Raw genomic sequence first — 16,396 nt, forward strand, 5'->3', positions numbered from 1 at the left:
TGCCAGAGTCAGGATTTAGACCCACGTCAGGGAGGCAGCAATACCCAGGGGAGCGGGGGGGCTTTCTGGAGCATTCCATGTCACTGATGGGGGTTTGGAGGAGGGATAAGCCTTCTAAAACATACAGGTAAGGAAGTGTGAAGCTGAAGGGGGTTGAGCAATCCAGGGCAGCTAGACAAAGGCTTTGTGGCTGAGGAGAGGGGGGAAGGGGGTGGGTGCTGGGACTCCGTGCCCCGGACTTGGGAGATGGAGACACAAGAGGCAAGAATGAGGGTCCATGGGGAGGGGTGGGAGAAGAGAACAGAGAGAGAACAGGAGGAGGGATGGGCTCCTGGGCTCTGGCCCTGACTGAGGGATCAGAAGGAGAAATGGAACAATGGACAAAGAAGGAGCAATCAGATGGAAGAGCTGAAGCCCGAATGCTTTCGAGACAGACTTTCATCTTAGAGCAGGGGCAGGGTCGTTACGGCCCTGCTGCCTGTTTTTGCGCTGCCTGCAAGCTAAGAATGTGTTTTGACATTTTTAAATAGCTGAAAAACTTCAAAAGAAGAATAATATTTCATGAAACCTGAAAATTGCATGAAATTCAAACCTCGGTGCCTACAGATAAAGTTTTATTAGGACACAGCCGCGCGCTCATTCACTATGTATCGTCTATGACTGCTTCCTGCTACAGCAGCGGAATGGGTCATGACAGACCATGCGGCCCACAAAGGTTAAAATATTTACTCTTTGGTCCTTAACAGAAAGTTTGTGGACCGCTACCTTAGAGAAAAAGGGCCCTGGGTCACAGGATCTGCCCCCCTATTGGAGGGGAAGCTGCCTGGGGGAAGTTGAGGCTGCAGACAGAGGGGCAACCAAGGAGCCGAAGGAGCGGAGGGACCTCTCAGGCCCCTGCAGAGGCAGCTGCCCCGATTTTCCCATGACAAAACTCCTCGACAATAAACCTGCATCTTCCAGCCGCTAGCCAGCTCTCCCCAGGGTGGGTCTTAGAGGGTCCCAGACCCCTCTACATACCTTCTGGCCTGGGAATCCCCGCTCCACCATTATGAACTGTGTGGACTTGTGCAATTCCATAACCTCTACGCCTTAGGATCTCCGTCTGTAAGATGGGGATGATAAGGCAGACCTTGAAGGACTGTTGAGAATTCTTCTATAAGATGACAAAGTTTAGAGCTCAGTGCACAGTGGCTTTCTGAAGACCTTGTTCCGCTCGGCTTCATAAGTGCGTGCACCTCCTAACTGTGTCCACTAGAGGGCAGGAAGGCCCTCCTGGCGGCCAGGAAGGTGTCAGATGGAGTTGGTCCGCAGGTTTCCTGTCTGGGGAGAGGTGCCTGCCCTGCTGTTTACAACCCTGGCCTTTGATCTGCTCCTGTTCTCCCCACAGCCTGCTGAGGGCCAGACTGTTGCAGAGCTTCCCGCTGGGGGAGGTGGGGCCAGGCTTCCTTCTGATCCTTTCTTTGTCCCTCAGAGGCAGGCCAGGCTGAGGCCAGGCCACTCACTGGATAAACACTCCTTCTCCAGTCTATCGTACATCACCTCACATCATCCTCCGATGACCCTGGATGCAGGCAGAGCTGTGGAATAATGCCCCTCATTCTGGTGAGGGAACTGAAGCTCAGAGAGGTTAAGTGAGTTGCCCCAAATCCCACAGCTAGTTAGCAGGCCAGCTGGGATCGTAGCTCATGTCATATCTTCCGGTGCCGGGTGTGGCTCTCGCCGGACTGGCAGGCTGTCCTTAATGGCCACGCTCTCCCTGAGGCTCCACCTTCTGCAGCTTCTTCCAGTGTCGCTGCCGCTGCCCTCCAGGCTGGTGAAACACCAAAGCACACCTCTACCCAACAGAACTCGGAATGTTCCAAGTGCTTCCACACACGTGAGCTCATTTCTATTGAGAACAGGCTCTCCCAGGGGATCCGAGGGCAGCAGCAGCTGTTCTGTCCGGGGAATTTGATGCATTTAGGAACACAAGGGCAGATGGGCACATACACACCCAGATGTGTGCTGGCAGGGAACAGTGACAGAGAGGTTGCTGAGCGGAAGTAGTCAGGGAAGACTGCTGGGAGGATGGCCTTTGGGAAGCTGCAGGAAGGCAAGTGAAGAGGCAGGAATGCTCACGGTCTTTCAGGGTAAGCTGTGAACCAGACAGAGGTGTGTACCAGACCGAGTACAGGGCAAAGTACAGGCAGAGTAGAGGGCAAAGTGTGAGCCCAAAAGTTAGAGGAGGCTGCTTCACAAGGAGCCTTGAATGCCAGGCTCAGGGAAGTGGATTTGGTCATGTGGGCAATGGGGAGACATAGAAGGCTTTTGAGGGAGGGTGTCTTAGGGTCCCTTTTTTTTTTTTTTTTTGGCCGTACCCCAACCAAAAAAACGTACCACAACATGCGGGATCTTAGTTCCCCAACCAGGGATCCAACCCCATGCCCCCTGCAGTCCTGCAGTGGAAGCACAGAGTCCTAACCACTGGATCACCAGGGAATTCACAATTCACAATTCCCCTTCATATCAGGAAGGCTGATATGAAAGTGTTAAGAAGACTGGGCGCCTTGGGAAGGAAGCAGAAGAGGATGTTTCTGTGGTCCAGGCTCGAGGTGACTGTAGACACAGTGGAGAGGTCATGGGTTCCAGAGCTGCCAGCGTGTCAAGCTTGATGTAATGTGGGAGGCTGAAGGAGACGGACTAGCCCAAGATGGCAGTAACTGGAGAGTTAAGGTGTGTATGTGTGAGAGTGGGTGACGGTAGGGAAAAATGGCTAATTCTTTTTCTATGAGGATGAATTTGAGGACATCAAGTAGAAATGCTCTGTGAATGCATCAAGATACAGCATGAGATATTAGAAGAGAGTCAGAGCTCAAGATGCAGCAAAGGAGGGAATCAGTCACAGGGACATGATCTCTGAAGCCGTGAGAGGGAGTCTGGGTGCCAGGTGAGCAGCTGAAGAGAGGCTGAGGCAGCCGGGGAGGGAGAGGAACTAGAAGAGGTGGCCCAGGGGAAGAGTGTATGTTGGGGCACCCCCCATCCCATCCCAGAGGCTCTCGAGTGGAGTACGTGGCACCCCTCTAGCAACCATGATTGGGTGGTGGAGGGCGGACATTTGTCCTAAATTTAGGCCAGTCAGAGAATTACAGCACTTTTGATGGACGTGATGGACAAAAAAGCTCTTTCCATCAGTACATGAACAAGGGAGCAGTTTCTGTGTCCCCAAGAGGAGCCAGCCTTAGGCTGAGGGAGACAGAGCCAGGGATGGAAACACACTTAGCCCTGGGTGACACCCCTGAGTTGCTCCTTCAGTCCTCGCCTGAACCATTGGTGATTGTTCTGTGAGGTAGGGCTTTCTGTTTCCTGCAAATGGAATATTCCTAACTCATACCAAGGAAGAAGGAAAACCTGAAGAAAGTCACTTTTTGGTAATTGAGGGAGGAGAAGATTTCAAAATGGATATGGAGAAGTGAATAGTATCACATGCTGAGCATGTCAGGTCAGAGATGTCTTACTGACCCAAAACTGTGTGACAGAAGAGGAAACAGTGGCTCACAGAGGTTCCTGTAGTCAGACCCACACCCAGGACTCAGGTTTCACAATTCATTACCTCAAGAGGGAAAGGGGAGCTATGTCTTGGAGAGCTATTCCAGGGGGTCTTCCCCACCCATGGCTTTGGTGTAGTCGCACCAGCTCCCACTCCTTTCCAGAAAGTTCTGGAGATTTAATGGCCATTTCCCTACCCTCATGCCAAAGCTCTACTCATCTAACGTTGACCTCAGACAAGAAAATATCTCATATTTTTTAAACTCTGTTTAGACAAAGAAAGACCACATGGCTCCTAACTCAACCACGCCAACACTGGGACAGTTCTTCCTAGTGTCTAAGTCAATTCCTTTCCGTTGAGAAGGACCCGTCAGCCCTCCCACTGACCAGGGCTTGTTGGTGGATCTGTAGGGCATCTGAAGGTGACACACAGGGCTCGGGGAGAGAGGAGGCAGGCAGGCAGGAGTGGCTGCAGGGGAAGGAGGTCACCCTGCCCCAAACACCCACCGGGGCCCCTGTGGCGGGGCCAGGTTCTTCCTGAGCGGATTACCGCTGCGGTCTAAGTGGCGAAGCTGCCGAGAATGCTACTGTAACGAGGGGCTTTTACCGAAATGTAGACACCCAGCCCCGGCGTGTCCCGACACACAGACGGGAAAATGAGCAGAATAAGCTCCCAGCGCTAAGCCGCTCCATTGTCCTGCCTGTTGCTAAAACACCTTGCAGAGTTTTCTGCCCGTGCCCCTTCCCCTCCAGAACCGCACTCTGGGGCCAGAGGGCTTTCTCCTCCTAAAGGTGGGAGAGGCTGCCCTTCAGGAGGGTGAGAGCCGAAGGGCACAGCTGAAAGCTTTTGTCCTTCAGCCTAAAGAGTATGGTGGAGCCCCATGCAAGTGAGTCGGTGGCCCAAGGTCTCACGGCAGGTCTGTAGCAGGGTCAGGATTAGCACTAGGTCTCCTGACCCCCACTGAGTGCTCACTCCTGTGCACCTTGGGGTCCTTCCACCCCCAAGCATTGCCCCTCACACTCACTTCTCCTCCATCTCCCACCACAGACCTAGGGGCTGCTCTCTGGGAACCCTGATGGGTGACTGGCAGCTCCCAAGTGTAGACCGGCACAGGGTTTCTCAATTTGGTGCTGGTTCATTTATAGGGGTGGAGTCACAGGCCATGGTCATGTCACATGGAGGCAGGTAACGTTCACAGCTGCCAGGGGAAACCAGAGTGGAAAAGTCCCATCCCAGTCTCTGAGGGCCCCCGGAAATGGGGGAGTGTCTGTGCCGCAGGGAGGAGGCCCTGGGAACCCAGAGTAAGCACTGGGGCTTTCCAGCAAGCTGGCGGCTCTGGGTGGTTGAGGAACACAGCGCTGGGCGGTGGGCGGCAGGGGGAGAGGGCAGGGTGGATGGGAGAAGTGGCGCCTGAGAGGCAGGCAGAGGGACGTGGGGCTCCTACGTAATTGCTGTGCATCTCCACCTGGGTGTCCCACAGTCACCTCAAAGGTAACTTGTCCCAGCCCACTCATCACCCTGACAACCTTCCTCCTGGGCTCTGTATCCTGGCCAGTGAAGCACCACCCCAGGTATTTAGCCAGAAATCAGGAGGTTCGCCTTCACACCTCCCTCTTCCCAATTCTTCACTTCCTGCCAGTCACCACGTTTTTGCCAAGTTTACCTTCTCAGTTTTTCTCAAAAGCACCCCCTGCTCTGCAACCAGTCCCCTCTGCTCTCTTCTCACCTGATCAAAGTAACAGTCTCCTAACAGCTCTCTCTGCCTTGTCCCTAAAATCCATCCTCCACGTGGCCTCCATGACCGTCCCCCTAAAGGGCCAGGCTGAGCAGTTTTTCCATTTAAATCTCCAGGGTCTCCCCATCCCCTGAGAGATCATCTTGGGCTCTTCAGCATGACTAAAAGGACGGAGGTGGTTTGACTCCATCTTGCCAAAGCAGTGCAGAAACACAGCTGCTAGAGTCTGAATTCCTGGGTTCAAATCCTGCCTGCTACTTTCTAGCTGTGTGACCAAGGGCAAGTTACTAAACTTCTCTGTGCCACCATTTCCTTATCTATGAAATCAGAATGTGAAGAGTACCCGCCTCATAGACTTGTGAGGATGAAGTGCATTTCTCTGTGCAAAGCAGTTAGAGCTGGGATTGTTCCCACCTCCTCCTCCACCTTCCTCTCTGCCCTTCCCTGCCTCACACATTCGCTTCGGCAGCTGGGCTCTTGTGGAATTAGTTACAAGAATTCCGCCGGCAAATCTTGCTATTTCTCGTCTCGGCGTCTGGACACTTCAAACAGGTAACTTCCTCTTCCCCACCTCGTGCGCCCACCGTGCTTGTTGCTTGTCTCGCTGGCTTGTTTGCCTGATATCCTGTCTATCTCCCCAGCTGCACTGAGCCCCTTGAGGGCAGGCCTGGGTCCCTGGTGCCTAGAACTCTGCATGGCACCCAGCATGCCCCCAAGGAATGTGTGCTGACTGACTGAATGAAGGAAACGTTTGCCCCTAGAGTGCTGGGTTTGGGTATTCATCGCAGTGAGGGGTGCTCAGGTAGGGGGATATTGCGACGTCACCGTGGTCCCAGAGATACACCTCAATATCTGTGTCCCTCCCCCAGGCACATCTACTACTCAGTAATGGGCATCAAAAACACAACGATGGTCCAAGCCCGGGGAAGGGCCTGGAACCTTCTGGGGTCTACAGATGTGCCACTGGAGGGGACCAGCAGAGGGAAGAGGCAAAGAAAAAGGATAACAGGACATGAGGTGGCGAGAAGTCTGCTGTCCCCCAACTTTCCTTGGGTCTTCAGGGATTCTTGTGACCCTAGGGACCTGCCCCTAGTGTGACCCAACAAAGTTCCCTTTCCTGGAGTCAGATCAAGGAGATGGTCCCATAGCTCTGCCATGCCACTGCTCTGAACCCCATAAAATGGGGATAATAATACCTACTCCACCTTCCCCCTATCGAATGGCTCAGATTCATCCACTCACCTATTATTCAGCCAGCCAGCCATTCAATAACTTTAATAAATATTTTCCATGCCAGGCACGGCACTGGTTGTGGGGGACACAACCTGGCTTAAGACACGCGCGGTTCCTGCTCCCGGGGAACTTGGAGAGTTATGAAACAGACAATGAAACCACGAAGTTGAAGTGCGGCGAGTTATGACTGAGACATAGAGTATAACAGGAAGGAATGAAATAAATGGGGGCAGGCCTTGTTAGGGCCCCCCCGACTGCTCTGCTCATGTGGTGGTTACCGGTGCCAGAGACGTGGGGTCTTGCGGTCTCTTGTGGTCACAGGCTTCTGGCACGATGACCCTACTGCCTCCCTGCCCTCCCATGCCAGGGGCTGCCATTGCTGCCCTTCAGTGCGTGAAAGAGCTTTGACCTTTTAGGACTTAATATCGTGAAGCTCAAAGTCTCCTTCCAGTCCCTTGTGTTTAGACCCAAGTTTAAGGTAGTTCAAGATGGCTGGAAGAGAAGGTAGACCATCCATAATCCTTCACTACCCCTCTGGGCAGCTGGGACACCCCGGGCCCTGTGCTTCTCCCTTCTGCACTCGTCCAGAAGCAATCTAGCATTGTTCAAAAGCTCCACTCTGGAGCTGGATTGCCTGGGTTTGAATCCCTCCTCACCCCCTTTACTACTAGCTGGGTGACCTTGGATAAGTTACCTAACCTCTCTGAGCCTCAGCTTTTGTATTTGTAATATCCACACATGTAAGATTACATGACAATATATGTAAAGTGCTTAAAACTGCACTCACAGAAAAACAAACAATGATTGCACCTGATAAGCTCTCCGTGTTTTATGAGCGTTATCTTTGCTTTTACCATGATGTGTGCTATTTGTCTGCCTCTCCCGAAGCCTTTGAGGGCAGGGAGCCTCTGACTTCCTCATTCATCCTGGTATCCCCAGGACCTGGCACAGCGCCTGGCTCAGAGCAGACGGGCCAAAAATATTTGTAGAGTGACGACTGACTAAAAGGTCAGTAGGAGTGCTGGGACGGGCTGGGTAGAGAGACTGAGCTTCCAGGAAGGGGCGGGGCTCTCTGTCTGGGGAGGGGCCTGAGGGAAGTTGCCAGAGTCACAGGAGGCAACGTCAGGGGACGCCTGGTCCGGGTGCTATGCTTCTTCTTTTCCTGCTCGCAGCTCCCAAGGGTGCTGTGACCATCTGCTGGGGGCAGGAAGGGCAGGTGCCCAGGGAGGTAGAGTCTGGAGCTAGCCTCGAGGATTTACGCTCCTGCCACTGAGCTCCTGGACCAAGGATGGTTAGAGGGAGTCCACGTGGCCCTGCAGAACAGATGGGGCACCCCTGAAGTGGCCAAGGGTGTGAGGAAAGACCACCGCCATGTAAAGTGCTTAAACTTGTAATCACAGAAAAACAAACAGTGATTGTACCTGATAAGCTTTCCGTGTTTTATGAGTGTTATCTTTGCTTTTACCATGATGTGTGCTACTTGTCTGCTGCCAAGATGGAAGGGAGAGCTGTCCCGTGTCAGACAGGAATGGTCAGCAGATGCCCAGCCCCATGCCCTGACCATGCTCTAGGGAAACTGGGGCCTGCTCCGTGCCTCCCAGGGCTCAGTGCAGGGCCAGGGCTCACACTCCGGTCACTGGCGTGCTCCAACCTATCGCACAGCCTTGCAGAACGCACACGGGCCTCTTGGACCTTAGCCCTTGAAGCTCAGCAGAGTCCTGGACAAGTAGAGCAGGGGACCCTGGCAGCCTCACTCAGTTGAGTGGGATTTGAGTCACAGATAATCGGAAGCACATTCTAATGGAGATTATGTTCTTAATCGATTAAGAACTAGCTTTATTGCTAGTGGACAAGAAAAGGCCTGAAGCGTTGGGTTCTGGGTGGAAGGGGGTGTCCCTCTGCTCTCTAAACCTGCTCAGGGTTGGGCTCCTTTTTCTCACCTTAGTCCTTGACCCCTATAGATGGGACCAGCCAAGAAATGAACAGCTGGGAATATTGGCCAAGCCCTGTTTGGCTGGGAACATCTGCAGTAGTGACAGTGACCTGCTGCAAACACCCCAGTGGGCAGGGACTCCAATAGGAGGCAATTCATGGGTCAGAGGGAGACAAGAAGTGGGCTTGGAGGGCACTGGTTGACTTTAAGTTATCAGGAAGTGGTCTCCTGCCGCTCAGAGATTTCCTTCACCACCATCCATGGTTCTGTTGGCAGCTCCTACACTACGATGACCACTCCTGCATCACCACACACATGCACGTACACACAGATGCACACATAAACACCCCACACACTGTAATGCAAACACACACACTCTCACACACACACACACTTACACAGTCATGCACGTACACGCGCACACCTCCACTCACATACACAAACGCATGCACACACACCCCTTTCCCACCCTCACCGTCTCATTGACCACATACACACACCACTCTGCCCCCTTCACATGCTGAGACAATTCCAGACGTGCCTTTGAGATCTGAGCTTGTTTCCAGTGGGGAATGAAGTGATAGCCAAGGACAAGCCCGAGGGAACGGTGGCTGTAGTTGTTTGAAGTTGTTTGTGTGACTATCATCCAGCCTGTGTTTGCCATTGTTTTCCATTCATTTAATCATTCACTATGTATTTCCGTATTGACTGAATGCCTACTATGTACTGGGCACAATTCCAGGTTCTGGGGAATCTCAGCTGGTTTTCCCAAGAGGTAGATATTGAGACAAGGGCTTTAAAAAATAAAAATGCTTTCCTGAGATATCATTAACATACCATACAATTCATCCATTTAAAGGGAATAATTTGGTGATTTTTAGTGTGTTCACAGAGTTGTACAACTATCACCACAATCAATTTTTGAACGTTTTCATCACCCCATAAAGATACCCTGTACCCATCAGCAATCATTCCCGTTTTCCTCTTTCCCTGCTCCATGGCAGCCATGAATCTACGTTTTGTCTATAGATTTACCTCTTCTGGATATTTCATATAAATGGGGTCATACAGTATGTGGTCTTTTGAGACTGGCTTTTTAAAAAAAATACTTATTTTCCTTTTTTTTTTGGCTGCGTTTTGTCTTAGCTGAAGCACACGGGAGCTTTGTTGAGGCAGGCGGGATCTTTTCATTACAGCGCGTGGTCCACTCGGGCTTCTCTCTAGTTGTGGCGTGCAGGTTTTCTCTCTCTCTAGTTATGGCCCATGGGCTTACTTATCCCATGGCATGTAGGATCATAGTTCCCCGACCAGGGATCGAACCCGCGTCCCCTGCATTGGAAGGCGGAATTTTTTTTACCTCTGAACCACCAGGGAAGTCCCGAGACTGGCTTCTTTCACTTAGCATAATGTTTTCAAGGTTCACCCATGTTGTAGCATATGTCAGCATTTCATGCCTTTTTGTGGCTGAATACCATTCTTTTGTACGGATAGACCACATTTTCCTTGTCCATTTGTCAGTTGATGGTCATTTAAGTTGTTTCCGCTCTTACATATTATGCTGCTATGGACATTTGTGTCCAAGTTTTTGTGCGGACATATGTTTTCAGTTCTCTTAGGTATCTACCTGGGAGTGGAATTTCTGGGTCATATGGTAACTCCATGTTCAACATTTTGAGAAACTGCCAAACTGTTTTCTAAAGCAGCTCTACCATTTTACATCCGCAACATCAATGCATGAGCATTCCAACCTGAGATAAGATTTTATTTGGAAAGTGGTCCCAGGAAACACCAGTAGGAAAAAAGGGAAGGGAGAAGAAAGAAAGGAAGGCAGCCAATAAAGGATCATTATCGAGCAAATTACCACTGAGAGTAATTGAAGCTTCAGGCCATTTCAAGTAAGTCTGGGAGTCAGTACAGAACTAGCACTTTAGAGTCATCCCACCTGAGGAGCAAGGGAGAAGGGGTATGTATACACCACTTCCCAGCAGCCTTGGTTGAGTGTGTGTGTGTGTGTGTGTGTGTGTGTGTGTGAATTTCCTGTCAATTCCCTTTTGCTTGACCAGAAGCAAGCAAAAGAACTGCATCAGGAGAAAGCAAAGAAATGCAGATGCTGGCAGCTGGAGTCAAGCCTGTTGGCCAATGACGGTGGTAGGGAAGAAAGGGCATCGACAGCACCTGCTCCCTTGGGTGAACCAAAGTTCCAGGCCTCACGGAGCTTACCCTTCAATGAGAGAGATATGAACAAGTATATGTCGTACACAGATAGCACCATAAGGGGAATAAAGCAGGGTAAGGGGATGGAGGGGGATGAAGGCAGCTGTGTCAGCTCAGGTGGTCAGGACAGGCATCTCAGAGGAGAAGAGATTTCAGCTGACACCTGAATGAAGCGAGGGACAGGCCATCTGGAGGCCAGTTAAATGTCTGATGGAAAGAGCATTGGAATCTGGACTGTGGGATCAGCGAGTGCTCAGCCCCTGCGCGGGGAATAACCTTGGCATGCTGGAGGGACAGCAAGAGATTCAGAATGAACGAGGCAGACAGAGAGCAGCAGGAGAAAACAGAAATACAGCCGGGGGGCCAAGCTGGGAAAGAATTTTGGATTTTGTCCTAAGGGTAAACGGAGGCCACTGAATGAGTGAGAGCAGGAGAATTCTGACCTAATTTACACTTGCTTCTTTCTATCAAAGCCATTGGGTTGAAACTGCGTAACCCAACATTTAGTGAGCCTGTTAGGCTCCCAAAGGTGCTGACACCTACTGCTGGGCATCCAAACCCAGGCCCGAAACATTCATTCATTCACTTATTAGTTCCTGGCCTTGGTCTAGGCGCTGAGTGTGCAGCAGGGAACATCTGACCTAAGCTCTGCCCTCACGAAGCATACGTTCTAATAGGAGGAGACACATAAACAACAAGAATATGTACTGTAAGTTATAAACATACAACATTAGAAAATGATCAAGGTTTTAGGCTACAGGGAAAAGTGGACACAAGGAATACAGAGTGCTGGGGGCTTAGATATTTCAAGTCGAAGGGTCAGTATGGCTTCTGAAGGGGCTGATGACACTGAGACGACACTCTCAACCTGGCTCCCGGAACCCCCCTCCCCGCCTCCAGACAACGTATCCCTCGCAGCTGGAGGGAGGGCACAGCTGGACCTCCGAGGAGGCAGAGGGGTGCTCCTCAGCTGGTCCAGGCACACAGCCTAGGAGGCGGAGGAGGAACCAGAGTCGGGGCAGGAGAGGAGGGGGCTGAGTCTGCCAAGCCACAGGGGAATATTGATGAACTTTCTGGCAAGAAGTGACGGAGCTGGTGGGGATGGTGTAATGAAGACAGATGATCCCAGGCCAGCTCAGCTCATCTTCCTGCTGGAGGAGGGAGAGTTACAACCAGGTGGGGGGAAGGGGGTGAGAGGGCTTGCCAAGTGCCCTGGGGAGAGCGGGGGGAAGCCCTCTGCTCTGGCGCTGTGGCTAGCCCGTAGCACCCCATCCTCTCTCCTTCTCTGCCACCCCCCTGCCCCCGCCCTCCTCTCACCTTAGTCCTTCCTCCTCTCCTTACTCATGGGACAAGTCCCTTTCCCCTTTCTCCACTTTTCCTTCCTCTCTCTTCCCCTTTTCTCCCTTTGCCCATCTCTCTGCAGCTTTCCCTTCTCCCTTCTCTCTTTCTTTACCCCCTTCATCCCCAGCCTCTCTGACTGTGGCCTCCAGAACAGCGTGCAGTTCTCTCTCTGGGGTTTCCTGTCCCCTGGCAACTCCCTAAATAGAAACCACCCCCTCTCCCCATTCTATCACAATTTACTGAGTGCCCACTATGTGCTTGGCACTGGCCATGCCAGCCTATAGACTGTGGCTACAGCAGTTCCAGGAAAGAACAGGAACGGATTTTTTTTTTTTTTTTTTTTGCCCGATTGTACCTCTTTCTTCCTCCCTCCCTCCCTCCCTCTCTCTCTTTCTTTCTTAATGTGGTAAAATACACATAAGATAAAAATTTATCATTAGAGACCTTTAGTACATTCACAAGGTTGCGCACCAGCACCACTAGTTACGGAACATTTCATTACCCCAGAAGGAAACCCCCGTACTCGTTAACAGTCTCTCTGCCCTCCCCCCAGCCCCTGGCAACGATTAATCTGCTTTCTGTGTTTATAGATTTGCTATTCTGGACATTTCATATGAATAAAATCATACAATATGTGCCTTTTTGTATCTGACTTCTTTCACTTAGCATATTCTCAAGGTTCATCCATGTTGAGCATGTAACAGTACCTCATTCTTTTTTCTTTTTTCTGGCTAAATAATATTCCACCATATGGTTATACCACATTTTGTTTATCAGCTGATGGACACGGGTTGTTTAGGCACCGAATTTTGAAACAGAAGCCCTTGCACTGAGTCCCACACCACTCCTACCTGTGTGGCCTTAAGAAGCCATGGAAGGTCTTTGAGCCTTGACAATTTCACCTGTAAAATGGAACTGTAAATATTTAAATCTCTCATGCCCTTTCAGAGGATAAGAAAAATGAGCTGGTCCTTTAGCTTGAAAAATTGGAAACTGCCTCTCATTTCTTTTTTTTTTTAATATAAATTTATTTATTTATTTTTGACTGTGTGGGGTCTTCGTTGCGGCGCGCAGGCTTCTCATTGCTGTGGCTTCTTTTGTTGCGCAGCACGCGGCATGTGAGATCTTCCCGGGCCAGGGCTCGAACCCGTGTCCCCTTCATTGGCAAGGAGATTGTTAACCACTGTGCCACCAGGGAAGCACCACCTCTCATTTCTCTCTTCCTGTACCCACTACTCATTTGCTATTGAATTTGGGATACAATTCAATAAAAAAATCTATATGCCAAGGCTGGATGGACTGATGTATACTGTTGTGTTCTCTGTCATTCATTCCATTTCACTGGTCTTAACATGCATTATTTTTCAGATTTTGGTATCTTTGAGATCAACACGCACCAGTTGTGTAGTAATTGGCAGTGCTATTTATTTTCTTAGTGGTTTGTAAAATAATTGTGTTCATTACAATCAGTGGTCCAAGGTTTGCATAGGCAGAGGTTGGTGAATATCACTATGAACAATAAGAGAAGTAAAAACAGACTCCTTGGGCTTCCCTGGTGGTGCAGTGGTTAAGAATCCGCCTGCCAATGCAGAGGATACGAGTTCGAGCCCCGGTCCAGGAAGATCACACGTGCCGCGGCGCAACTAAGCCCGTGCACCACAACTACTGAGTCTGCACTCCAGAGCCCGCGAGACACAACTCCTGAAGCCCGGGCACCTAGAGCCCATGCTCTGCAACAAGAGAAGCCCACACACCGCAGCCAAGAGTAGCCCCTGCTCACTGCAACTAGAGAAAGCCCATGCACAGCAACAAAGACCCAACGCAGCCAAAAATAAATAAATAAATTAAAAAAAAAAAAAACAACCAGACTCCTTAATGACTATTTTTGATGGTGGGGTCATGTGAGTTAACCCATGTCCTGGTATATGAACTCCCAGCTAAAGAAGTTAGTTGAGTTGGAAATACTGATTTACTTCAACTGACATAACTTCGACATCATTGTAAAAACCATGTGGGCACATGTTGCTGGCACAAACGGCTCTAAAATGCTTGGCCACAGAGATAGGGTGGGGGAGTGGATGAGAAGTTATATGTGAATCAGCTGTATGTATCCATAACTGATTCACTTTGTCATACAGCAGAAACTAACACAACATTGTAAAGCAATTATACTCCAAAAAAGATGTTAAAAAAAAAAAAAAGAAAACAGTGGGACATTTCACAAAATAACTTGCTGTTATTTTTCAAAAGTATCAAGATCATGAAAAACAAGAAAAGACTGAGGAAATGTCACAGATGGAGAAGACTAAGGAGATATGGTTACTAAATGCAATGTGGGATGCTAGATTGAATCCCAAGACAGGAAGACATTTGTGGGAAAACTAGTAAAATTCTCCATAAGTCTATAGTTTTTTAGTTATTGCACCAATGTTAAATTCTGGGTTTTGATAATTATACTGTAGGATGTAATTTGTTAGCAGTAGGGGAAGCTGAGTGAAGATTATGCAGGAACTCTCTGTACTATTTTTACAACTTTTCTGTAATCCATGATTACTTCAAAATGAAAAGTTAAAAAAAAAAAAAGAAGATATATGTGAATGGAGCTCGTGAACTGAGATGCTGTCAGGTGGGGTTATCAGTCTCTCGTTCTCCCAAAGAACTGCCTGCCCCGCCCCCTCCAACCCTCTCCAACACAGGAGAGGCCACATAGAGATACTGAATATGTTTGCTTTCATTAAAACAGGCCAGATAGGGAATTCCTTGGCAGTCCAGTCGTTAAGACTCTGCGCTTCCAAGGCAGGGGGCGCGGGTTCCATCCCTGGTCAGGGGGAACTAAGTTCCCACATGCCCCGAGGTGTGGCCTAAAAAAAAACGAAAGACCTGAAGAAAGCAGGCTGGATATTGTAATTATGTCCCAAGGAGCAGAGGGCCCCATCTGAAGGGAGGAGGGGCAGCCGATGGAAGTCAGGCTAGATATACGGAATTCATGAGTGTGGCTAGCTGAGCACCTCCACGGTGGAACACATCTTAGTTGTTTGGGGAAGGAAACTGTACCTGGTTGTCCTTGCCCCACTCAAAACTTGCCTCCTCTAAACTCTCACAGCAGTTGCCACCAGTCAGGACCTTAGCACTGATTGCTCCTGTGGCTGTCTTCTTTATCCAACTGGACTGTGAACCATTTGGGGATGGTGCCTTTTGTAGCTGCTATGGTTACCCCATGGGTCCAGGTATGTAGTAGAAATACAGAGAGGAGTCATGAATCAGAGCAGTGATTCTCAAAGTATCCACCCAGACCACCTGCATGGACTACCTCCTGCTGGAGCTGGTTACAAATGACCTTCCCAGGTAGCCACCCAAGAGATCGTATTTCAATAGAAGAGGCAGGTGGGGGCCATGCATCTGCATTTTGACAATATTTTCAAATAATCCTACACTCTGTAAAGTTGGAAAACCATCCAGACTAAGGAGGAAACTAGGTGATCCCATAGGTGTTTCCAATGCGACAGCCTGTGACATACATCTCCATCTCCTAAGCATTCAGTCTCTATCTTCCTAGCCATTATGAGCCTACTGTGTGCCTCGCTCTTGCCAATGTAGGAGACTTGAAGCTCAGCCAGGGCTCAGGGGACTAGCCAAAGAGTAGACTAGCAGCATTGTCCTTGCTCCCAGCGAGAAGGTGGAGAGGGCGGGGTTGAGGGTGAGATGGGGCAGTGGGCTTGGGCTGGGGCTGGGGAGAGACCAGGGTGGGAAGGGCTGAGTGGGCACACAGGAGGTGCACTCAGACCCTGGAAGCAGCTGGCTGCCTGCTGGTCCCCTGCCCTCCCACTGCCCTGCCCACCCAAACAGCCTGCCTGGAAACAGGGAACACTGCTACCTAGACACCTCTGTGCTTTAATCACCACGAGGGCTCACCAGGCCACAAAGAAGGATGGGCTGTTGAGGTTTAACAGGGCTAATGTCAGAGGATGAGAAACAAGACCCCAGGCCTTTGGATAGCCTCATCTACTCCACAAAGCTAGTGTCTCTGAACACAGTGATGACATGGAGACCCGTGTCCTTGACCCTCCAGCCTGTCTCTGATGGTTCCCCTTGTCTGAGATGAGCATGCCCAGTGTTTAATAACAGCTCCTGCAGCTAACATTTATTTGTCAGGCCCTGAGCTAAGCACTTTACATGTATTACCTCACCTATTCTTTATGCCACTCCTACTGTTAAACCCCTTTGCAGATAAGAGAACCAGGATTGGGCTTCCCTGGTGGCGCAGTGGTTAAGAATCCACCTGCGGGCTTCCCTGGTGGCGCAGTGGTTAAGAATCCACCTGCGGGCTTCCCTGGTGGCGCAGTGGTTAAGAATCCACCTGCGGGCTTCCCTGGTGGTGCAGTGGTTGACAGTCCGCCTGCCGATGCAGGGGACA

This window comes from Neophocaena asiaeorientalis, unplaced genomic scaffold (genome assembly GCF_003031525.2).
Source record: "Neophocaena asiaeorientalis asiaeorientalis breed wild unplaced genomic scaffold, Neophocaena_asiaeorientalis_V1.1 scaffold67, whole genome shotgun sequence".
NCBI classification, from domain to species: Eukaryota; Metazoa; Chordata; class Mammalia; order Artiodactyla; family Phocoenidae; genus Neophocaena; species Neophocaena asiaeorientalis.